Source organism: Heteronotia binoei, chromosome 1 (assembly GCF_032191835.1).
Source record: "Heteronotia binoei isolate CCM8104 ecotype False Entrance Well chromosome 1, APGP_CSIRO_Hbin_v1, whole genome shotgun sequence".
Classification (NCBI taxonomy): Eukaryota; Metazoa; Chordata; class Lepidosauria; order Squamata; family Gekkonidae; genus Heteronotia; species Heteronotia binoei.
The window spans coordinates 142,214,270-142,238,861 of NC_083223.1; the positions used below are offsets into that span (position 1 = coordinate 142,214,270).

The 24,592-nt window shown below is 44.5% G+C and overlaps 1 protein-coding gene and 1 non-coding gene across 3 annotated transcripts in view; both read right to left on the reverse strand.

Annotated features, from left to right (window-relative positions):
- PRKN (parkin RBR E3 ubiquitin protein ligase) overlaps positions 1-24,592 on the reverse strand; it is a 1,449,443-nt gene that overhangs the window by 69,039 nt on the left and 1,355,812 nt on the right. The window lies entirely within an intron of this gene.
- Positions 23,858-23,924, reverse strand: TRNAP-AGG (transfer RNA proline (anticodon AGG)). Its single transcript has one exon. It is a non-coding gene; the product is annotated as a tRNA-Pro (tRNA).

Genomic DNA, 24,592 nt, shown 5'->3' on the forward strand with positions numbered 1-24,592 from the left:
AGCTCTTTATCTTGTCAGACATGTTCAAAGTTGGAATTGGGGGCAACTATGGTGTCTTCTATAAAAAACAAGTAAGATAAATGAGTGAAATTTTTGAATTTATTGAAAACACTTCCCATTAGGATGTGCTAAAGAGCTGGCTAATAAACAAATTTCTATAGCCTGTTTTGGTCCAGTGACTGACAAAGTTATCCATCATTCTAAAAAAGCAGCTGTTTGGATGTGGATTATAATCATGAATGGTGCTTTGTGATCATTCTGGTCTCTCAGATCTTCAGTTTCTTTACCATTAAAAATTGTAATTCTCTTTTTCATGCCTGGATTCCTTCCTAAGTAGGTAGTAGTCCGCTTGTGCAAGCACCAGTTGTTTCTGACACTGGGGTGACGTCGTGATGTGATGTTTTCACGGCAGAGTTTTTAATGGGGTGGTTTGCCATTGCCTTCCCCATCCATCTTAAATACATGTAGCTAAAAGCACAGAGGGAGAGTCCCAAAACACTGGAATAAGGTAATGAAGATTTCTAAATATTTGTACCTCTAAGATTCAATAGACTACCATGGTCCATGAAGTGAAGTTTGTGGCAGGGCAACTGGTATTAACTTTCTGGCTGTTCATAGCAGTTCATGTCAGTTCATGAATGAATACATTTCCAGACAAACTATCTCCACACATGTTTACCCTACTTCAAAACAACAGGAGGGGGGGACTTGGAGGGCATGTAGAGGAGCATCCAGGAGCGGTCCCTTGTGACTTTGATGTCTCTAGGTTGCACAGGATCCATTCTATACAGTTCTGAACCTCCTGAACCCTCACCTGTCAAAATGACCATCTGTCAATGACATCCCTACTCTTTCTGGTTACTTGAGATGGGCACAAACCATGAAAATGCAGTTCAGAACATGGCTTGTAGTGTGCTTGGTTCACAAACCACGAACCATCATGAACTTTAGAAGCTAAGTGAACTGGTTTGGTTTGTGAGGTTCATGACTCCATAGAACAAGCCGCCCTGAGCCCACTTGCAGGATAGGGCAGAGTATAGATAAAAAATTAAATTAATTAATTACAATTAGAATACCCTCCACCAGACTATAAATTGCAGAAAGTCACAGAACAACCAGCACATTTCACAGAACAACCAGCACATTTCACAGAACAATCAGCACAAACTGTTTTCCCTCCTGAGATTGACTTCCCCAGGAGCTCCATGGCCATGGGACACCTGGGGAAGCTGATCCCGGGAGGGAAGGCAGTTTAACCTTCCCTTGCCTTCTCTAGGTGTCACCCAGCCATGGGGTGCCTGGAGAAGGTCTTCACAGAAGTTTAAGCTCCTTCCTTTGGCTTCCCCAGGAGCCCTTCTACTGTCCCACAGCCTGGCAAGCAGATGGGCTGGGGAAGGGAGGGAGCATTAAACATGCCTCTCCACTGAGTCTTCCTTTCCCCAGCCATCCAGATGCTTCCACTGGTCAATTTCACTCCCCAGCTCTCCCACTGGTTGCCAGGCATTTCCTGGCAACTCTAGATTGGAGTCATACATAGTATTAGTCAGTATTAGTAGCAGGGACTATCATACACATGAATGAAGGAAAGATCTATATAGTGCAGGGCCATGAGCTCTGGGTTGGGAAAACTTTCAAACCCTCTAACTCACTCTCTTTTTCAGTAATGATTTTGAGTAACTATAGCCCCAGTATTTATTGCTTGTATAAAAACTGACTATCACATTTTGGACAATACACAGGGAATATACAATCAGCATTTATTCACCCTAAATTGTTCATATTGTATGGTGGTGATGCTGCCACTGACATGGAGAAGTGCTGTGGGTCTAGTGACAGTATATTCTTGCCTGGGACAGAATAAATAAATAACTAAATAGATATATAGATAAATAGATAGATACCCCTCCTTTCTTGTGGTTCAAGGCAGCTTGTATTCAGCCACATTTGGATGGTGGAAATTCTTGCCATGCAACAGCTCTTTTGATCACTGGACTGCTGCCATGTGATGCTCATGGGTGCCCCCTATTGAAGAGTATGTGAATATGTGCATGGGGGGGAAGAGAAAGTGACAAATACATACACTCCCTCTACAGAAGCAAAAAGGTAGATAGATACACAAGGAAGTTATTCTAAGAAAAACAGAAACAATCTCTGTCAAATAAGATTTTTTAGCTTCATAACAGAAGACCACTTCAGTTAATATATAAGCAGCTGCCTGTATCTATTGTCTATAAATTAACCAGGAGATATTCTTAAAGATTGCTGGACATATGCAAAGGCAGTCTTTTTCAAGAGAATCAATCTATCCAGTAGATAAAATGCACAAGAACCACAGATGGCATAACAGTATAGAATACATAAGACTATTATTAAAGCACACATTTCTCTAAAAGCAGTTATTTATACTACAGAAAAAGAAAGAAAAAAGACAGCATTTTTGTGCTTTTATACTACAGCACTATAACTTTAGAACCAAGAACATTAGGGGGTCTATTATTCAGAGAGATGACCACATAGCACTGAAAAAAAAAGAAGTGAATGCAGTGATATTGTTCTGCCTTTGAAAAGCTTTCTGGAAAAAAAAATAACCACAACAAAAATATACACACATCAATTTTCGATCACAAATTCAAAGCCCGGAAGACCCTCATTTGACACAGACAGAATTATAGCACACCAGATAAATGACTTGCTGCATTACCTGAAAATACTTGGGATGGTATAGAGAAGAAAAACAGCAAAACTCCCACATAAGTAAACTTTCAACAAAAGAACGATTATAGCTTTTAGAAGTGCAGTCACACTTAGTACCTTGCAAAGAGAAAGTAGCACTTTTCTCAATGAAGTAAAAAGTACTTGGAAACAATAACAAATAGATGGACTGGCAGCCTACAATAAACAGTGTCTTGCAAGTCTCGTGGTCTTCCCTAATGTTGGTATACTGTGCAAAAAAGTCATGAAATATGAATTATGTCTGTAATTGTTAATTACTAGAAAGACTTTATAAAAGGCCAGGCCAGTTCTCAATATTATACCACCATTTCAGAACATTTAACAACAGTTTCAAATTGAAAGGAATGTTTATTTTTAAAGGTCTGTAAGGTTTTAACTATAGCTAAGCTGGTGTAATAGCATTTGCACATTCTTTTCTGATTTTTATAAAATTATGTAAAATAGACTATCAAAATATGCTGCTTTAACACATGAAACCAACACATTGAACAAGCTGAAACGGCGGACAATAAATAAATAATAAAACTCATGGTTCAGAATATGGTTGATGCCAGAAGGTCAACAAAGAGAAAGGATCATAGGTAACTTCAGGGGATCTGAGTTCCCAACTGTAGGGGTGAGCACCAAGAAAGTCTTCATGCAGGTTCCTACCAAATATACCTTGTGTAGCATGAGTTCCCACAGTAGTGCTCCCTCAGAGGATCTCAACACATAAGCAGATGCATATGACTGAAAGTGCTCCTAATTTTGTCTTTGTCTCCTCTTCTCCCACTTTCATTCCCTCTGTCAAAATTCAGATTGTAGGCTCTTTGGAGCAAGAACCGGTATTTTGCTTATGTCATTTTGTGAAGCACCCTAATAGAATAATAACAAAACAACAAATAACAATAATAAAGAACTCTACGCTAGGAAAAGTAATCTTTTGTATTGGGAAAACAGAGTGAAGAACAGAATTATTTTATGTGAACTCTATAAAAGCCAAGTGGATAGACAACATATGGAAGGGTTTGGGGACTGACATAAGACACCAGGAAGAGTTAAAATTAAAGACACCATTTCAGATGTCAATAGTGGTGGTTTGGAAAGATTTCAGTCTGTGTGCAAGCATGAATGGGCAGGGTGTGAGATTTATAATGATAACTGATCGTCTAAGATCTATTCAAGTTCAAACTGCAGCACAGCATTTTAACTTGAGATCATTTGTCATGGCTACATTTTTATATCTCATTGTAACTATGGTGCACCTGTTTGGCACTTGAACACACCCTATTCAACTTCTGTGATTAGACTGTGAGCTAGTTGGGGATATGTTCAGCTTCCATTGAGCATCTTGAACAGCTGCCAAACAAGTATGCAGCTGCCTGCTCATCAGAAGCTGACTCACAACTAATCAGGGGATCAGCTGAGAGTCAGGTTCTGATACACCTCTCACTTCAGAAGTTGCTGCACAGCAAAGCTGGAGATCAGAAGTGATTGGCTACTGATCTCCTCAGTATACAAAGGAAGGAAGAGATCATTGATCTCTTTTCTCTGCAGCTCTAGCTGAAAGCTTGGGTTGGGAGAAGAGAAACAATGGGTGTTTTCGCACTCACGTTTTACTGGCGCCACGACCCTCCTCACGCCGGCGGATCTGCAGTGATTTCACACTAGAAGCGCCGGCGCAGCCCATTGCGCCGGCTACTTCCGTCGCTAAGCCAGCGCAAACGTTTTCCTGCTTCTTGGCGGTTTCCGTTTGCGCTGGCTTAGCGACGGAAGTAGCCGGCGCAATGGGCTGCGCCGGCGCTTCTAGTGCGAAATCACTGCAGATCCGCCGGCGTGAGGAGGGTCGTGGCACCAGTAAAACATGAGTGCGAAAACACCCAATGTGTTTTGTTCTCCTTACCCCAGATTGAAGCTTGGGCTGTGGAGAACAAGAGCAGTCTGCTCCTTTTTTCTACAGCCCAAGATAATTTGCTGGGCTTCTGATCACACACAGTGCTAAATCTTCAGCATCTCAGCAAATCAGGGATGCAGCAAAGTTTCTAACATGGGAGATCAAATTAACCTGGTTTATAATCCCCATCACCCAAAAAACCTGGCTGAGTATGCAACAAAACTTCCTCAGGAGAAAATTCAAAACTAACTCCCAGTGGATCCCTCATTCACTGGGAGTCAGCTTGGCTGCAATGAGCTTGTTCCTGTGAACAGATATGAACAGCCAAGCAGCCCACTGCTTAACTAGTTTAGTTGCCTGATCACTGCTGTCAAACAGGATGTGAACCAAACTGGCAGGTGCTTGGGCATCCCTAATTGAAATCAGAAATAATATTTCATTACATACAGTTTGAAACAACAGGTAAGAGGTGGATGGACTGCACACTTTCTTTCTAAACAATGCCATTGGAACAAAGAACAGAGAAGGTGAAAAAATATAAAATACTGAAGAGACACATATTCATCTGGAGAGCTAGTTAGACACCCCCCCATAACAAATTACATTCACTTTCACATATACCTTCACATCTGTATTTACTGGCATCTACAAAAACCTGAATTTATTTGGAAACACCTTCAACTGTACTTTTATGGGGGGGGGGATGGGCATCATGGTCTTAAAAGAAACTCATTTCTGTATGTAGGTTGGCATGTGATTCATAATGAAACTACTCGAACACTATCATTCTAGAGTACTGAATTCTGATAATAGTCAGATGCCAAATAAAAGACATTTCAGTTTTTATGATATTAGCAAGCTACAAGTACTTCCACTTTTGAGAAAGGCCTTACAAAGGGATTTTTCAAAGACAGACATATGAATGTGTAGAACAAGCTTACTGCTGTGATACTATGAAGAGGTAAAACCTCAGGAGGTTTTAGCAAACTTTAGCACCTACTGTGGTTTACAAAGGTGGGTTGCAATCCACCCACTGGTTGCTGTGCTTTACTCCAACACATTCCTTCAAGGGCTATTCAGGCTTTCAAAACATTGCTGAGGGGCCCTCTGATCATTTGTCCCCCAAGAGCTAAACCAAAACTCCCTGCTGGTGTTCTTATTCACCCAATTGTTTCAAGATGCTGAGCGCTCAGGAAACAAAGTGCTATGTGTTTAATTTGATATGTTTTCTTTTGCTTTTGGGCTATTGGATTCTCATCCGCACTCCTGTAGCTGGGAAAATCTCCAGAGCTGACAGTGAATGGGGAACACTGCTGACTTACAAAATTAAATGCCAGGACTGGATTGTCACTTTCTCTTTCAAATTATGGGAAAAGTCCACATGTCAGAGAAGGTGAATACAAGTCCAGAGTTTAGCCTGCAAACAAGCAAGTTTTCAAATGTAGCTGCTGGAGGTCTGCAGTTGAACTTGCTGTGACCTATACTGAACTGTTTACAGCATTGTTCTACCTCTCTCAATTTACAGCACCAGTGGGAAGTTGAGGGAGGTGTTTTACTAGGTTTTATGTATCCAAATGTTTTCTGGTACAATGGAATTGCCAGCAAATCTTACTTTATTCCTCACCCATATGAAAGCCATATAAGCAGACAGAGATGAATATGGTTTTAGGTCACCCTCACAAGTGCAGGTTTAGAGACCTGAACTGCCTCTCATTTTGGTGTATCTGAAGATTTTTATCTCACCATCAAATGTAGTAGTGCAAATCTCCATTTGACTTAATATTTGATGGATAATAATGAATACACATTTTCTTTGCTGAGCTGTTAATAACATTCTAAAAGAGATTGAAGGCTTGAGGCAAATATAGGGTAGTTAACTTACCTGATCCGTCATTAAAGTACTTCTTCCTGCAAAAAGACTTTTACCACTGTATTCCCCCATGGCATATGTCTAACCTCTATTCAAAGAGTTGGGAGAGGACAATTACTGCCACCAGAGTTGTTCCATAAAAAGAAGGAAATCACACTGTTCTCATGTAGATAGTGCCACTAGCTAGAGACATGCCCTGAAATCTAACCTCTTCTCCTTGACTATTTGAACTGTGATGTCTGCAGTAAAACAAGAGAGGGGAGTCAACACTGAGAAACTAGACTGAACTGCAATGGGAGAAATATGAAATATTTCACATACACTTGCATGAAATGCCTCTCCCCCCTCCTTTATTCAGTCTTCTTGATGGTAAATGGAAACAAGGCAGAAAGAAAGGTTGGGAGCATGTCTCCACATTATTAAATATACAAAACAGTGCTTCCTGTCTTCTCCCTCTGATGTGCTGGAAAGAAGTTTCTACACAGCACATCAGAGGCAGATATGGACATTTGCAACAGGCCTCAATAATAGAAGAAGAAGAAGACTGCAGATTTATACCCCGCCCTTCTTTCTGAGTCAGAAACTGAGAGTGGCTTACAATCCCCTATATCTTCTCCCTCCACAACAGATACCCTGTGAGGTGGGTGGGGCTGAGAGGGCTCTCACAGCAGTTGCCCTTTCAAGGACAACTCCTGCAATAGCTGTGACTAACCCAAGGCCATTCCAGCAGGTGCAAGTGGAGGAGTGGGGAATCAGTTCTCCCAGATGAGAGTCCACACACTTAACCACTACATCAAACTGGCTAATACAGGGCTACACTTGTGTATGTATATTGCCATACTGTGTTGCAAGGGACAATGAAACTGCCCCTAACTAGGGTGGGAATACAGCATATTCCTGCACTGCCAGCCCAACTAAGTGATGCTCCCTGTCTCCCAGGACTGCACTGGTGTGATACAGCATAGGAAGACAGGGAATACCAACTAGTTGACACTGCAACACAGGCTGTTTCTTCCATCCCACCAGGGCAAGGACTTTTTGCCTCACTGAAAACACAGACTCAAATCTCATTGGCCACGTAGCACTATGACACATTTAGCCTCTAATTAGAGGAACGAAGGCGAAGAAAAGAGAAAAGCAACAGGCAGGGGGAACTAAGTTCTTGTGAACAGCCAAAATAAGCAAAAACCTGGTTGGTTACTTGTTTGGTTTTTAGACAACCCCACTTTGACTCAAAAATTCATGGACAAAAATTTGGCATGACAGACCTACATTAGATCCTAATTAGGATTGCCAACCTTCATGTGGTGGCTGGAGATCTCCTGCTATTACAATTGATTTCCAGGCAACAGAGATCAGATCAACTAGAGAAAATGGCCACTCTGGAAGGTGGATTATGGAATTGTTGAAGTACCCTCCTCCCCTTTCTCCATCCTCCAGGTTCCACCCCCAAAATCTCCTGGTATCTCCCAATCTGAAGCTGGCTGCCCTAATCCTACAAATTGATTTCAGCAGGGTTTTTAATTGTAGAAAAAGCCCAGCAAGAACTCATTTGCATAATAGGCCATACCCCTGATATCAATGGAAGTGACATCATCTGCTCAGTAGGTTACTTTCCGCATATTGACACAGAACAGTACAGTGCTATCAGCTGCATTTCATGGATGTGTGTTCTTACACAGCCCTATGAGAGACCTTGTTTTGCCCCCCACCCCCGACATGGCCAGAGAGAGAGAGAGCCATAAGTGGTGGAGTGGACAGCGGCAGGACCAGCTTCTCCCAGAAGAGGGTGCTCATAGGTCTCAGCGTCTCTTGCTCTCTTTGCAAGCCCGCTGGAGACGGCAGAAAGGACAGATAATGTGATTTGGGAGTGTGTGGCTGCCTAGTGCCTTCCCTCTGCTGGAGACCTTTTTTGAGCTGGAGCCCTGGCCAAGACAGCCAGAACTGTGTTCCTGCTCAAAAAAGCCCTGGATTTCAAGACATTGAAGGTCTGGCCCAGAAGTGCTATTGCAACACAGAAAGGAAGGCCATTGTTCTTGGTCAAAATGCTGAAAAAGAAAGCAGGTTGCTCCCATTTTAACATATATCCCCAACCTATGCAAATTGCTTTTAAAAGTGCTAGTATAAGCGGAATGATTAACTCTTGTCCCTAGACACTGGAAAAGGTCAAATGCCTCTGAAAATGAAGGGGCTATGAGAAGCTTTGCTAGTAGGTGCCATACATCTGGCTTTCACATTCATATTCCTTAGCAATTGTTTTGGATATAAAACAACAGCAGTGATCTTTCAAATGAGGATGTTGCATGTCATTTGTGCTAGGCAGTGGGGCTTCTGTCTCTCTGAAAGCTTAAAGACGGTAGAGAGCAAAAATACCCACTCCTTGTTGTTACCCAGCTCGGAGGTCTCCAAATTAATTGGAAGAATTAGTGAGATTGGAGACCAGCAAGAGGAGGTAACTAGGGGATCTCCACCAACATCTTGGTTTCATTTCTGGGCCAAGCTATACAATGTACCAATGATTTCAGGGGTGATATTTTAAAGAGGCGTGTCCTCTACAAACTGCCCTTCTGCAGGAGGGGTCTGGCTGCTAATATTGCCTCCACAAGTGCTGAGCTTTTATTTATAGGACCAAAGCACTTTCTAAAGGGACTATGGCAAAGCTGCCTTATTTCAACATTTAATTCACTGGAAAAGCTGGATTAACAATCACACAGCATCTTAACCAAAGGTACAGAACATAGGGATGAGCAGCTGTTTGGATGCCTTCCTTGGCTGGATATCCTGCCTTCTGTAGCCATGCTCGAAGCCCATAGATGATCTCTTGGCTGTCTCTGAGTACGGAGTTGGAGTGGAATGGTGCCATATGAACACATGTGCTGTCTAAATTGCTTGGCATCTAACCCCGAGCAAAACTATTCAAGTGACCATAGATTAAGACAGGCAGCATATATAAAACTGCAAATGTTGGCTTCTCAGTAGAAAACTTGGCCCTTTGTGACGAGGATGAAAAATGGACTTGGTAGGCTTTCCTGAGTGTGTTTGCACCTGTTGGCATTTTGATTGTAAAGAAACACACAGCAACAAATGTCCTGCATGCTGTTTCAATGCTGATGGACAAGGCAATCTGCATTTCTTCATGACCTGGTGGGGAGGGGAGATCTTGATGGCATCAGCAGGCAAGTCTAACAAACAAATGCTGTTCTTTGAGACTATTAACACATTTGTCTCTTAATGACAGGACACATGGAATCAAGACTTCTTGGTTATATGGGACTATAAAAGAGGACAACAGAGCTCCTTTAGCAAGCAGCTAATATAAGTGGTAGCAGATTTCAGCACTTGCCTATCCCTTCGTCTGCACTCCCGGCAAGAAGACCCCAGCAATTGTCTCTGCCTACTCATCTTGCATGGGCTGTGTTTCCTGTTCATGTTGGCAGCTGCTCTCCCTGAACAAACAGGTGGGTTCTATTAACAGGTTGTTGGGAGAGGGGAGAGGAGTCCACCCATTCCCCTGGGAGAACAGCTGCCACTGGAGAGAACAAGGCATTGTTGGTAAGGCCAGATAAAATGATGGCTGATTCCTGCTTGGAAAGGAGGGTGTTCCAAGAACCCTCCTAGCTTCCCAAAGAGAAGTTCTAAGGATCATGTGTTTTTGTATACATGGGCAACAACTCAGTAAAAGCCCACTTTTTGCAGTCTTCAGCAGGAGCCTAACAAGTAGGCTTCTCTATAGCTGTTGCAGGCTTTCTGATTGATAGAACCAGCAGTTTCCAGGAACCTCCACCATCTGGGGCCAGTATCACCAAATCATGAAGCAAAGTAGATGGTGATTCCTGCTCATCCTTGAGGTACAGAAGGGCAAAGAAAGTATCCTTTGTTCCCAAATAAGTTCCTTAGAAAATATACTTCATGCCTTGAGTGTTGTCTAATGTTCAGAGAATTACAAGGTAAGACAGGACAAACTATCATGGAATCTGGTGATCCTCTTGTTTTATAATTGTGAATGACAAAGACATAAATAAAGTAATAATCAGAAGTCATCTAAGGGTTCATATCTAGGTTATATGGTAAGAGAGTTTGCTGCCATGGCAGGTATGGTTTTATTAAGCTAAGTATTTAATCTTCCTCACAAGTAGGTTACCAGTTTGGTTTTAATTTGCACTGAACATAGGGCCATAGCAATTTTTAACAAATAAAATGTTACCCTAGGCCCAAACATGTCCAAAAACATTATTAATGATCAGAGGAACAAAAGTCATTATTTAAATCCAGTAAGCAATTTCAGTTGTGAAGTGGGAATTTCCAGGGATTTATTTTTTAAATTACTCATACATCACATGTCATCAACTCAAAAAAGCAACAATAAACCCAACCTTGTTTAAGGATTCCTGTTTCTTTAGCTGGTACTGCAGATTAAACAAAATACCTTAATGACTTTAAATATTTCCAAACATGAAAAAAGTAAAAAAAAATAACGTGACTGAGCCAAGTTGAGAAAATCCCCCACTGTTTTCTCTACTGCTGAGGAAGTGATTAAGAAGAGTACAGTAGTTGCAATACTGTGCACAGAAGCTGCTAGAGCCAGGCACCTGAGTCTACTGCTTATTAGTCACACAGTTATCAGTTTTGAGAGCATGAAAAATATGATGGAATTTGGGTGTGCAGGGCTTTTTTTTTTAAAGCAGGAATGCACGGGAATGCAGTTCTGGCTGGCATGGTGTCAGAGGGTGTGGCCTAATATGCAAATGAATTTCTGTTGGGCTTTTTCTACAGAAAAGCCCTATGTGAAACAATGGTGACATCAGAGGGTGTGGCCTAATATGCAAATGAGTTCCTGCTGGACCTTTTCTCTCCCCCCCCCCGAGGGTGGGTATTCCCCACACTCACTTTCCGGGCTATGACTGAGGCAATCCATAACTGCAATACAACGAAATCAAGTTACAATATTTCACAACACTTGTGAAGATTTTTCTGAGCTGCTATTGCTTGAAAGAAAGAAAACTCTTTCCAATATTTTTTTTTTTAAAAAAACACCTTAATAGAATTAATTTCCAAAAGTTATGAGAAAAACTATTAGGGGAGCTGAGGTGAACTGACTAATACAAATAGTACATTTATTTAAGTGGCAGGGCACAAAAGCGGGAAAAGATTAGGTCTTTCTGTTAATTAACTTGGATGATGCCAGAGAACAAAGTAACCTTAGGAAAAACTAGAAGCACTCAATAAACCAATGCAATTAATTATTAGAAAGCATTGGTCCTTTAGTATCTTTCAGTTATAAATGTGGAAAATATCTACTCATTTTATCAATATTTGATATACACACACTCATAGTTCTACCAATATTGCATATGAGAATCAATGCACTGAACCGCTCACAAGGCATGACTGCCCATGCCAGAAAGAAAGGAATTAGTGCGCTACAACATCCTTAATCTGTTTCACTGTGGACATCTGATATGTATCTCTGTCTCTCAGAGATTTCATCTTAGACAGATGTGCTACTCATTCAATAGAGGGAACAACTTTAGCTCTGCCTTAGAAGCTGCCAAGCAGTACACAGGAAGATAGATGTTAAATAATCACATTGTGCAGTTTTCAGTCTCTGAAATGCTAGGGGTACATGTATCCCTAGTGACACTAGAAAGGATATGCCTGGATGACCATGTCAGAATGTGTGATTATATCAAACCTGCAGAAGCTAAATTGGTCTGGGTGTGGCCAGTGTGTTGCAACCCTATGTATTTCATCTTGAAGTCCATGATACAAGATGGACTTCAAGCTTTAAGATAAAGAAACAAATAAGGAATGGCATGCAGAAAAGGGCTCAATTAGTAATAAGCTGAGTGAAACGAAAAGTGGAGGCTGGGTTTGATTGCTTTGTATTCCATAACTAACAAAAGGCTAATTATCTGACTCTGCTAGGCATATGCAACCAAAGTAGTGGCATGTATTCATAGTGGGATCAGAACCATTGATTAGGTAATGCCACTGTCTCCTTTAAATATCAGTCCTGTCCAGTTCTATTTGTATTTCATCATGAATTTTACCTGAATAGTGCAACTTTCCTAAAGAAGGCCTGCCTTTCTTGAAGACGCTTTCCTAAATTGGCAGCCAGCCCTACACAGCACATTGGACCTGGAAGTCTTAATAGGAGCATTCAGTCTGAAATCTGTAGATGCATATTAGTATCGAAGTGGCCATAGATGGCAATAAGAAGACCGAAGAAGACAGCAGATTTATATTCCGCCCTTCTCGGAATCAGAGTCTCAGAGCAGTTTACAATCTCCTTCATCTGCTTCCCCCACAACAGACACCCTGTGAGGTAGATGGAGCTGAGAGAGCGGAAGCTGCCTTTTCAAGGACAACTCCTGCAAGAGCTATGGCTGACCCAAAGTCATTCCAGAAGCTGCAAGTGGAGGAGTGGGGAATCAAACTCGGTTTTCCCAGATAAGAGTCTGCATGCTTAACCACTACACCAAACTGGCTCTCAGACAATTGAAATGCAAAGGGGTAACACCTCAGAATTACTTCCAAAGCAGTCTAGGTGCTAAGTCTTCTCATCTTTCCTTTGCCATCCAGCTCCACAGGAAATGGAAAATCAAGGCTTAAATGTTTTCTGATAGACAAGAAGGAAACTGAAGCAGTGTACCATTTAAAGGAAAATCAAAGGAATGCCATCTTTTCTGAGACACATTTTAAGAGGGGAGCAATGCTGGGGGTAAAGTGTAGATGACTGGGGAAGGCAATGGCAAACCACCCCATAAAAAGTCTGCCATGAAAACATCATGATGTGATGTCACCCCAGAGTCAGAAACGACTGGTGTTTGCACAGGGAACTCTTCCTTTACCTTTAAACAATTTTGATATTTTAAAACCATTGTTTCCCACATACTGTGACACTAAGATTCTCTTAGATTATGCTAACAGCTAAGGACCCCCTGAGAAGGAGGCTTTCAGAACATGCTGCCATGTTCTCAACAGCTGCAGAGCCTCAAGTGTATTCTGACTAGGTCAGAAGGAAGGCAAAATGGCAGGGATTGCCTTAATAGATTCAGGTGAGTTACAGCCATTGAGATGAAAAGTCCAACAATATTTAGGGAGTCGTCTTGTAATTCTAGCTAGGCTGAAAGCAACTTATTGGTGAGCTGGTTCAATTTCTAGTGTGAACTGGTAACACTCTGCTGTCTTCCTCTGCCCTGCAGTTACTGGATAAGGCAAAATGATACTAAGAAACCTTTCTAGGGCTCCGGAGTGATAAAGAAAATGTTAGGAGCTATGCCAAAGTGCTACTATTATTCTATTTAATATAAAAGGCAACTATCTAGCACCATATTCCCTCTTACTTCTGCCATTCCATGATGATGCAACCCAATATGTCTCGTCCCTTCTATAACATTTACATGCCCTGCTTATGTATCTCTACCATAATGCTACTGAGACCAGAGTGTCATTTTTGGCACATTTTTGCTTTGTATGTCCATTCCGTTAAACCCAAAATGAAACTCTGGAGCTTTGACTCTGTGATTTCAGTGATATTATACTAGAGAACAGAAGAGAAGCCATGTTGGATCAGGCCAATGGCCCATCCAGTTCAACACTCTGTGTCACACAGTGGCCAATATATGTGTGTGTGTGTATACACACACACACACATACGTACATACATACACACACACACACACATATACTGTGGCTAATAGCCACTGACGGACCTCTGTTCCATATTTTTATCCAATCCCCTCTTAAAGCTGGCTATGCTTGTAGCTGCCACCACCTCCTGTGGCAGTGAATTCCACATGTTAATCACCTTTTGGGTGAAGAAGTACTTCCTTTTATCCATTTTAACCTGACTGCTCAGCAATTTCATTGAATGCCCACGAGTTCTTGTATTGTGAGAAAGGGAGAAAAGGACTTCTTTCTCTACTTTCTCCATCCCATGCATAATCTTGTAAACCTCTATCATGTCACCCCGCAGTCGACGTTTCTCCAAGCTAAAGAGCCCCAAGCGCTTTAACCTTTCTTCATAGGGAAAGTGTTCCAAACCTTTAATCATTCTAGTTGCCCTTTTCTGCACTTTTTCCAATGCTATAATATCCTTTTTGAGGTGCATTGACCAGAATTGTACACAGTATTCCAAATGAGACCGCACCATCGATTTATACAGGGGCATTATGATACCGGCCGATTTAATTTCAGTTCCCTTCCTAATAATTCCCAGCATGGCGTTGGCCTTTTTTATTGCAATCGCACACGGTCTTGACATTTTCAGTGAGTTATCTACCACGACCCCAAGTTATCTACCACGACCTTTTGGCCAGTCTCTGCCAGTTCACACCCCATCAACTTGTATTTGTAGCTGGGATTCTTGGCCTCAATGTGCATTACTTTGCACATGGCCACATTGAACCTCATCTGCCACGTTGACACCCACTCACCCAGCCTCAACAGATCCCTTTGGAGTTTCTCACAATTCTCGCTGGTTCTCACCACCCTGAACAATTTAGTGTCATCTGCAAACTTGGCCACTTCATTGCTCACTCCCAACTCCAGATCATTAATGAACAAGTTAAAGAGCATGGGACCCAGTACTGAGCCCTGCGACACCCCACTGCTTACCGTCCTCCACTGTGAAGACTGCCCATTTATACTCACTCTCTGCTTCCTATTAATTAGCCAGTTTTTGATCCACAAGAGGACCTGTCCTTTTACTCCATGCCTCTCAAGCTTACTAAGAAGCCTTTGATGAGGAACTTTATCAAAAGCTTTCTGGAAGTCAAAGTAAATGACATCTGTTGGGTCCCGTTTGTTCACCCCCTCAAAGAACTGTAACAGGTTAGTGAGGCAAGATCTTCCCTTACAGAACCCATGCTGAGTATTCCTCAATAACTTGTGTTCATCAATGTACCTACTCATTCTGTCCTTGATAATGCTTTCTGCCAACTTTCCCAGTATTGAAGTCAGACTGACTGGCCTGTAATTTCCCAGATATCCTTTGGAACCCTTTTTAAAGATGGGGGTGACATTTGCTAACTTCCAGTCCTCAGAAACGGAGGCAGATTTCAATGAAAGATTACATATTTTTGTTAGGAGATCCAAAAATTCAACATGCACCATGACCACTGGCTCCTCCCCAACACTATCAGCCTAACTACAACACACTTTATGTTCGCTACCTTCAAACCAGGCAGGCAAGTCACCATACGGTCAGTATGCGGTTTTGCCACCCAGCTGTCTACTTGCCTAAGGATCGAATCACTAACTACCAAGACCCCCCCTCTCTCCCTGCCCAGGGATGGTTCCTTGGCGCAAAAGGATACCCGCTCACCAACTGAAGAAGAGGATCCTTCTGAGGGCACATTCCCCTTATCCTTAGCACGGTGCCCTGTTCCCTCTTGACCCTCATGCTCCCTGGCAGCAATGGGGCTGCTACGTTCAGAGTGGGGCTCATCTAATTTTGTTCCCGAGAGTCTTCTCCGAGTGACTGTCTCTGTTTCTCCAGGTCAGTGACCTCAGCCTCAAGGGTACGAACTCGTTCCCTGAGTACCAGGAGCTCCTTGCATCGAGCACACACCCAAGACTTCTGTCCTGTGGGCAGATAGTCATACATGTGACACTCAGTGCAAAACAATGAAAAGCCCCCACCCCCCAGCTGGCATTCTACCTTCATGATAGCTTTTTTAAAATATACAGTCCCCTTTTAAATTTTGTTTGTTTATGTGTTACTCCTTCTGGAGGGTCTACGTATGTTATTGGGAACACAAGGAAAATAGGCATCTGGGTTCCTGGTCCTTACAGATCCCCCAGGCTAAGAGCCACAGGCCAAGAGCCCTTTAGCTCTCGCCCTTCGGCTCACGCCTCTGGCAAGGCGCAGCTTAATAATGCAAAGAGGGTGGGGCCTCAGTCCACCCCAGGAACATAGCCACTCTTAATCAATCAGCAACAATCACCTTCAGCCCACTCAAACCAAACAAACAGCAGTTCCCCAGCAACCACAAACTCAGAATTTTCAGCAATCACATAGTCACACAAACTCAGAAATTCTCAGCAACTCCCCCATCTGTTTAAAAAGCCAAACCTCACCCTTATAGCACTTCTTATCTGCTCTCTCTCAGAGCTCTTTGAAATGTCTGAAATAGAGATCTCTGAAATCTCTGAAACAGAGATGCACATACGAAAGTTATGAAAAAAAAGAGACAAACAGCTGCACCACCATCTAGCAGAAATAAGAGGAAATATGGTGCTATAGAAAACATCACTAGATAACAAGTGGTAATTTTAATAGAACAAGTTTTTAAAATAAGTTGAAAGCGTGGAATCTGTGATGCTGAAAATGTTGTAAATAACTTTCTTGAAAATTAAGCTTACATGGCTCATAGTGCTCAGTTTTTCTCACGATGAACACCCCATACCTTTGAATTGCTGATTTGTTCACAATTTAAAATGAGCTACATTTCAAGAGCATTTGCATTTGCGCAGTTGGAGACATTCATCATCAAATAGGCAGCCATCTGGTAGCTGCTGTTGGCATGTGCTCAAAATGTATTGGGTTGCTGGGATTGATAAATTGTACTTTTTCCAGCCTTTTGATTCAGCGTCGGAGGCCACGGAAACTACAGTTTCCATCAACCCTTACAAAAATCATGCTGAGGAAGACTGGGAAGAATAATTTTCACAAATAACAGGTCCCCATCAAGGCCCATCTTCTGCTCAAACAGCCATTCCCTCAGGACAGGTTACTTCCCCCATCCTGTTCAGAAAGGAAAAGTCTGTTGAAGGATGGGTACTAGGGGAACGTTCACAAATGCATCAACATGGATGCTGTCAAAATGTGAGTCATCTGGGGTTCAGTACAAGCTGTTTAGCCATCTTTACTTGGAACTAACTGACTTAGAGAGAAATCCTAAGCAGGTCTACTCTGAATTCTACTAAGGTCTATTCAATGGGGCTTACTCCCAGGAAAGTGTCCTTAGAATTGCACTATTAGTTCTTCATGTTTCTCTGACGTGAATGCTATGTGACATCTTTGTTCATGTATGTACACAGGTGATACACATAATTGCTAGAAATGGAAAGGGGGCTATATGATCAGCGATATATACATTTATCTGCCAGAAAGAACATCCTGACTTAGTACTTCTACTTAGTACTTGGCTGTGACTCTCAAGTTCTATTAACTGGGAGAATTTTCAAAACTTAAATTACCTAGAACTAAACTTCATGCATTCAAAGCATTTTCATACAATTGTCCTGAAATCCTTCTTTATCTTTTGACATTACTGGCATATTTTGACATTACTGGCAGATGATTTGCCACTTAAAATAGAAAGAGTGTTATTTGTCTGTATAATTGCCTGATAAAGCCATCCACATATGCATGGTTCTTTAAATATTTGAAGCTAAAGTAACATTCCTAGTTTCCCACATGTTTCTGTTCTTTGCTAAAAAAAAATGCTGGAGTCTTCATAATGCAACTGAATTCAGCATATTTTAGGGTATGAAACATAGAGAACATTGGGAGATAAAAAATGAGGGATTCAGTTGTGCTTTTCAGAATGAAAACTGACAATAATCATAAGACTGGATTGAGAAAAAGATTGAGTATGTGAACTGCTGACACGAATTAATGTTGCAAAGGGCTTTTGTGTTTATCTGAAATATGTGACACATGATGTATAGAGTGGCAATATGCCAATTTACTGACATTCTCATCTCACAGATATGCATAGCTGTGACAGTGCCCAAGACAGGATTGCACTGATCTTGCAACAGCAAAGCCCTCTGCATTGGCAGGTGGGGTAGGTCTGTTTTGCTACACTTCCCAATGCACGGTTGTGTCAATGTGACTCAGATTAAGATACTTTAGGATGAATTTGAATACTCAGCCATTCCAGCTAACAGAAGATCAGTAGTTATGGGACCTCTGGACTTTTTACCCTGTTCCAGAGTCTCAGAGCTTTTCATCTTGCACTGCTGACTTAAATGGTTCTTCCATCTTTCAGATTTTCAAGCTGGTGCCACATCATTATCATCACTGTCTGTCAACCTACTTCAAAACATGTAGCTCTAATCATAACTACAGTGGCTTAGTAGCAAAATCCAGAATATGCTGAGAATAGGGATGGGCATGAACTGGGAAAATGAAGGTTTGTCCCAATTCGTGAGGTCACATAAACCTCCCCATTTACCAAACCAGTTTGTTTTGTAAATTCAGGGGAAAATCTGAGATCTCGCCTCCTTCCTTTCTGCTGGCAGCACCTCCCTGAGGCCAGCAGAATGGAAGGGGGCAAAGATCTTGCAAAAAGTACCATTTAAAGGGAAGGTTCGAGGTGAACTCGCCGCCTGGACTTCACTCATGCATGGCTTGCAAAAGCCATTTAAAGGGAGCACCTAGAAGTGGCGGGGGGGGGGGGGGAGGAAAAGGGATTGCTGAAATGGTTTGCATCTATTTCAGCCTAACAGAGATTTTTACAATCCCTCTTGCTCCCTTCCACTTCCCAATACAAACCCATGAACCTTCAAAACCACACAGACGGTCATGGGAGGGTCGTGGATAGGGATGAGAATGAACCTCCAGTTAGTGAACAATGAACTGGTGATGTTCATCAAGAAATTAGGTTCATGATGAGGTTCATGCCCATCCCTAGCTGTGGTCCCCTGGCCAGGAGAGCCTTCGTTGTTGGGCGGGGGTGGTCCTTTTTTAGGGAGGAAGCTAGTGGTGCTGTGGTTGGTTGCCACCCCCCCTTCCTGGGTTGCACAGAGGTGGGTGAGCAGGGCTCCCCTCTGTTTTTCTGTATAGCTACACCCCCCCATTAAGTGGTTTTTAAGGGTGGTGACGACTGGGCTATGGCCCCCCAAAAGGGTCAGGGAGTATCTAAGGGCAAGCAGCCCCTTAAGGGAGTGCCTAGGAGGCATATGCCTACTGAGCACCCCAGGGAGGACGCGGAAGAAGTGGAGGCACGCACCAGGTGAGCTATAATTGAACAGCTTGGTGCATTGGAACGGAAGCAGGGTTTGGACCCTGGGTCAACTGGGCTCGTCAGGGGTCGTAAAGCAGCAAGGACTTCTACCAGGGCTTTTGAGCAGGAGGTTCTGGCTCGTCTTTCTACTTTACAAGATATGGCTGTTCGGGCTGGTATTTCTGGAGGGCCGAGCCGGGATCCACCGGACAACAACTCCGATTCTGATGGAAAAGGCAACACTCCGGATGGGGCAAGTCTCTCGGGGAGAGGCGGGGTTCCGGTGCCGATGGTGGTAGCAGTTAATGTCAAAGACCCAGATGGGAAGCACTGTAGTTCAGGTAATAATAGTGGGTGGTTGGCCCCCCTACATGCCGGGTGCGGCTGTTTGGTCCTGATGGTGTGTGGGGGTCACCTAACCTGCCCAGTGTTCCAGGGGCTTGGGTCCCAGGGGCTCAAGGGCAGGTTTTTCCTTGGGGGCCTACTCAGGTTTCTTCGACTGCTGTTACTCAATCTACCTTGCAGGGGGCTCCGACACAGCAGTTGTCAGTGGGGTCTTTACCGTGGGGGCAATAGCTTTATAGTCAATGGCCAGCTGGATGGCCAGCAGCCCAATGGGGTGGATGGGGTTTGGCCCCAATTCCCTATGGAGCAGTCCCTTTTCAGTGTTGTCCATTTGGAGACACCACCATGCCCCGGGGGACCATTTGATGGTTGCTGCCAGGGAAAAGATTTTGCGTGGGGTGTATGTGGATGTCTTTAGCCTTCTTTATAGGGAGCTTGAGAAGAAGTACAAGGACGAACTAGAGGATAAGGACAAGGAGAAACTCAAACGGAGAAAGGTTGAGAGGAATTGGGCTAACTGGTTACCGGGGTTTTTGATTTATGCAGGGGTAATAGCGCGAGCACAGCCTCTACGGGCGGCTCCACTATTCCAATATTGTGACAATATATACAAGGCTTATACGGACTTCTCGGGTGCTGCATGGTTGCAGTACGACGAGGAGTTCCGTATGAAGGTGGCATTGAACCTTGCAACTCCCTGGGATCAGATTAACCGGCAGCTGTGGCTGCAACTTATGTCTCCGGCTAAGCCTAATGCTGGTGACAGGTCTGACAGCGGTCATCTTGTGAGTAAACAGGTGAGTGTAGTGGGGCAGTCAGTTTAACCCCAGCTGCTGTGTTGGGAGTACTCGTCGCAGCAGCAGGGCAGTCAGTTTAACCCCAGCTGCTGTGTTGGGAGTACTCGTCGCAGGGAGTATGCAACAGGAAAACGTGTAAGTATAAGCACGAGTGCCTGCTGTGTGGGGATTCGCATGCCTTGTCAGCGTGCAATAAGTCCAAGCCCAGACCTGGGGGTAAGCGTTCAAGTGGCGGCAGGAATACCCAATCAGCAAACAAAGGGGACCAGCCCCATCAAGCTGACGGTACTTAAAAACCTTTTGGCAGAGTACCCTGATGACAGAAAATATTTGTGGGAGGGCTTTCTTTTTCGGTTTCATATTCCATTTCAGGGCCCCGGGGGACCCTTTATGGCAAGGAATTTACATTCGATTCAGGGGATGGGGCAAGTGGTGAGGGACAAGATTGGGAAGGAGTGTGCGGAGGGCCGTGTGTTAGGCCCTTTTGACAGCCCTCCTGTTCCGAATTTGCGGGTATCCCCTTTGGGCGTTGTTCCGAAGAAGGCGCCGGGGGAGTTCCGTCTCATTCACCACTTGTCCTACCCGAAAAGTGGGTCGGTAAATGATGCCATTCCCGACTTCCTATGTTCAGTTCAGTATACCTCCTTTGACCAGGCGGTCAAAGTGGTACGGAGTTGCGGGGTGGGGGCGGAGATGGCGAAATGCGACATTAAGTCGGCGTTTTGCCTTCTTCCTGTGCACCCTGATGATTTTGAACTTTTGGGCTTTATGTTCGAGGGCAAGTATTACATGGATAGGAATTTACCCATGGGTTTCTCTATTTCCTGTTCCGCCTTTGAACGTTTTAGCACCTTTTTGGAATGGGTTCTGCGCAAACGGTCGGGTTCAGCTAATTCAGTTCATTATCTGGATGATTTCTTGTTTGTAGGCCCGCGAGGGTCGGGCCAGTGCTCCCAGCTGCTTCAGTCCTTTTTACGGCTGGGAGAGGACCTCGGGGTCCCGCTGGCCCATGAAAAGACGGAGGGCCCTTCATTGGTTCTGACTTTTCTGGGTATTGAGTTAAACACTGTACGGCAGGCTTCACGGCTGCCTGCGGAGAAAGTTAGAGGCCTGCGGCTGAAACTTGCAGCCTTGAAGGAGGAAGGTAGGCGGAAGATTTTGCTACTGGAGCTACAGCAGATTGTGGGACATCTTAATTTTGCATGCAAAGTGTTGGCCCCTGGTAGGGCATTTTTACGGCGACTCTGTGATGCCATGGGGGTGCTACGAATGCCCCACCACTGGATTAGGATCAGCTGTGGAATGCAACAAGATTTTGAGGTATGGGAGCAGTTTCTGTCTTCATTTAATGGTGTTTCCTTTTAGCGTAAGGATATGAGGATTGAGGCTGATCTTCAGATTACTTTGGATGCTGCTGATTCCATTGGTTTTGGGGTATACTTTTGCGGGCATTGGTGCACGGAAAGTTGGCCTAGCGAGTGGTTGAGCAGTGAACTATGTTGTAATTTGACCTTTCTTGAGTTTTTTCCAATAGTGGTAGCTGTTCAGTTGTGGGGGGCTGAGTTGGCCAATCATGTTGTGCATTTTTGGTGTGACAACCTGGCAGTAGTTCACGTTAACAACACTCTGACTTCCAAATCTGTCTCGGTAATGAGCCTGGTTAGGGCATTCCCTTTATGTTGTTTACACCTGAACATTTTATTTCTTGCCAAGCATGTGCCAGGTGTTTGCAACGGTGTGGCGGACACTCTGTCTTGCCGGCAGATGGAGCGATTTCGACAGCTCGCACCAGAAGCCGACCTTCTGCCGGCACAGAGGCCCCCAGAGATGTGGCAGCTTGGAGAGTTGAGGCTGACCAGGCAATGCAGTTAGCTCTGGCACCCAGTACCATGAAGGCCTATAATCGCTCTGTCAAGCAGTTCCACGCATTTAGGGAGCAGATAGGGTTGGGCAGGCTTTGGCCCTTTCCAGCATCACACCTCATGCAGTTCTGCGTCCATTTGAAAGGTAAGGGGCTTGTAGTTAAGTCTTTAAGGGCAAAGTTGGCAGCTTTGGCTTTTACCAGTAAAATAAAGGGATTTGCTGATGCCTCGGGTGATTTCAGACTTCGCAAGATGTTGGAGGGTTGGGCCCGGGAGCAGGGGCCCCGGCTCGACACCTGGCAACCCTTTTCTCCTTCAGTTTTAATGGGATTGTATGCGGTGTGGTCTGGAGTTTGTAACTCCATGTTTGAGGCTTTATTGTTCCAGGCTTCGGCAATGACGGCTTTCTTCAGGGCACTCAGGGTTAGCGAGCTAGTGGTTAGCTCGCACCACGACTGTTCTGGTCGTGCCCTTCATTCGGGCGATTTAAAATTTGACGGTGACCAGGTATCTATCAAGGTATGGAGGTCAAAGACCGACCAGAAGCAGAAGGGTGTTGTGATCACCTTGGGTTCGTGTCAAGACCAGGAAATTTGCCCAGTGCTCGCTTTGAAGAGGTACATTGCCGTACGGGGTGAGGAGGCGGGTCCCTTATTTTGTCATGAAAATCGATCACCGTTGACCAAGTTCCAGTTTTGGATGATCACCACCAGGGCATTGGAGAAGCTAGGTCTGGGCGGGGTCAGATTTGGGACCCACTCTTTTTGTATTGGGGCAGCATCTACCATTGTTGCTATGGGGTATCCTGGACCGGCCATACAGCGGGTGGGCCGTTGGAGGTCTACGGCTTACAAGGGTTACATTCGCCCATTGGACACCCAGTGAGGCCTGGATGTTGGTGATGTTGTTCCCAGTGTTGGGGGTTGTTCACTTTGTTCCTTTCTATTTTCTAGGTGCTGTGGTGTGGCGTGAGAGGTGGAGGATTTTGATTGCTGGCTACAGCATGGTGTTTTGGGCTGCCCACCAGGCGTGGCATTTGCCAATTGGATTGCAATTGGGGCTCAGTGAGTGGGCTGTGGTCGAGTGGCAGGGATGTCAAGGCCTTCGGTGGGCCGGGCTCCTGCCTCTCCTATTCCAAGGGAGGACGGGTCCTCCGCTGCATGTTTTGGTTATCCACCTCGGTGGCAATGATCTTGGCTTGCTGAAAGAGAGGGCCCTTTCACTGCAGGCGATTGAAGATCTCCGGGTGATACGGAGCAGGTGGCCTGAGGTGCTGATTTTGTGGTGAACATATGAAGCTGCCTTATACTGAATCAGACCTTTGGTCCATCAAAGTCAGTATTGTCTTCTCAGACTGGCAGTGGCTCTCCAGGGTCTCAAGCTGAGGTTTTTCACACCTATTTGCCTGGACCCTTTTTTGGAGATGCCAGGGATTGAACCTGGGACCTTCTGCTTCCTAAGCAGATGCTCTACCACTGAGCCACCGTCCCGCCCCAAAGATGGTCCCGAAGATGGTCCGCCATCCTTCCTCGCAGGGTGTGGAGGGCTGCCTGGGACCCTGCGGGGATCGAAAGGGCGAGGCACAAGGCCAATAGGGCGATCAAGAAGGCGCTGTGTGGAGGCCTTGGTGTTTTTGCCTGTCTCACTTTGCCATAAGGTCGGAGTTGGCGGACCTATATTGGCAGGACGGTGTCCACCTGTCCGTGAAAGGCAACAGGGCATTCTTGCATGAACTACGGCTGGGGCTTCGGTTGGCCTTGTCCAACCGGTGGGCGCAAGTGCCTAAGCGGAAACTTGGCATTGTGGTGGCAGGAGTTTGATTTGGGCTATGTAGGTAACCAGTGAGCACCCTCGGTTTTCCCTGTTTCAGGGGAAGTGGCAGGATGGGACAGCAGCTGGGCTGTACGGCTCTCTGCTGTGATGCCCGCTATAGGGTTCCCTCCTCTGGCAGGCTGCTCCTGGGTGTGCGGCATGGCCACTTGAGGGTATTCCCGGCCTTCACCGGCCTGGCATTAGCCAGTGCAAACTGGCTACTGCTGGGGGCGGGGTGGCTCGCCCTGTCTGGACAGGGAAGGGTCAGGGGTTTCCCTTGGCCTGTCTGGTAGTTTAGGTTGCCCCATGCCGTGGTTGTTCAATAAAGTTGCCCTGTTTGT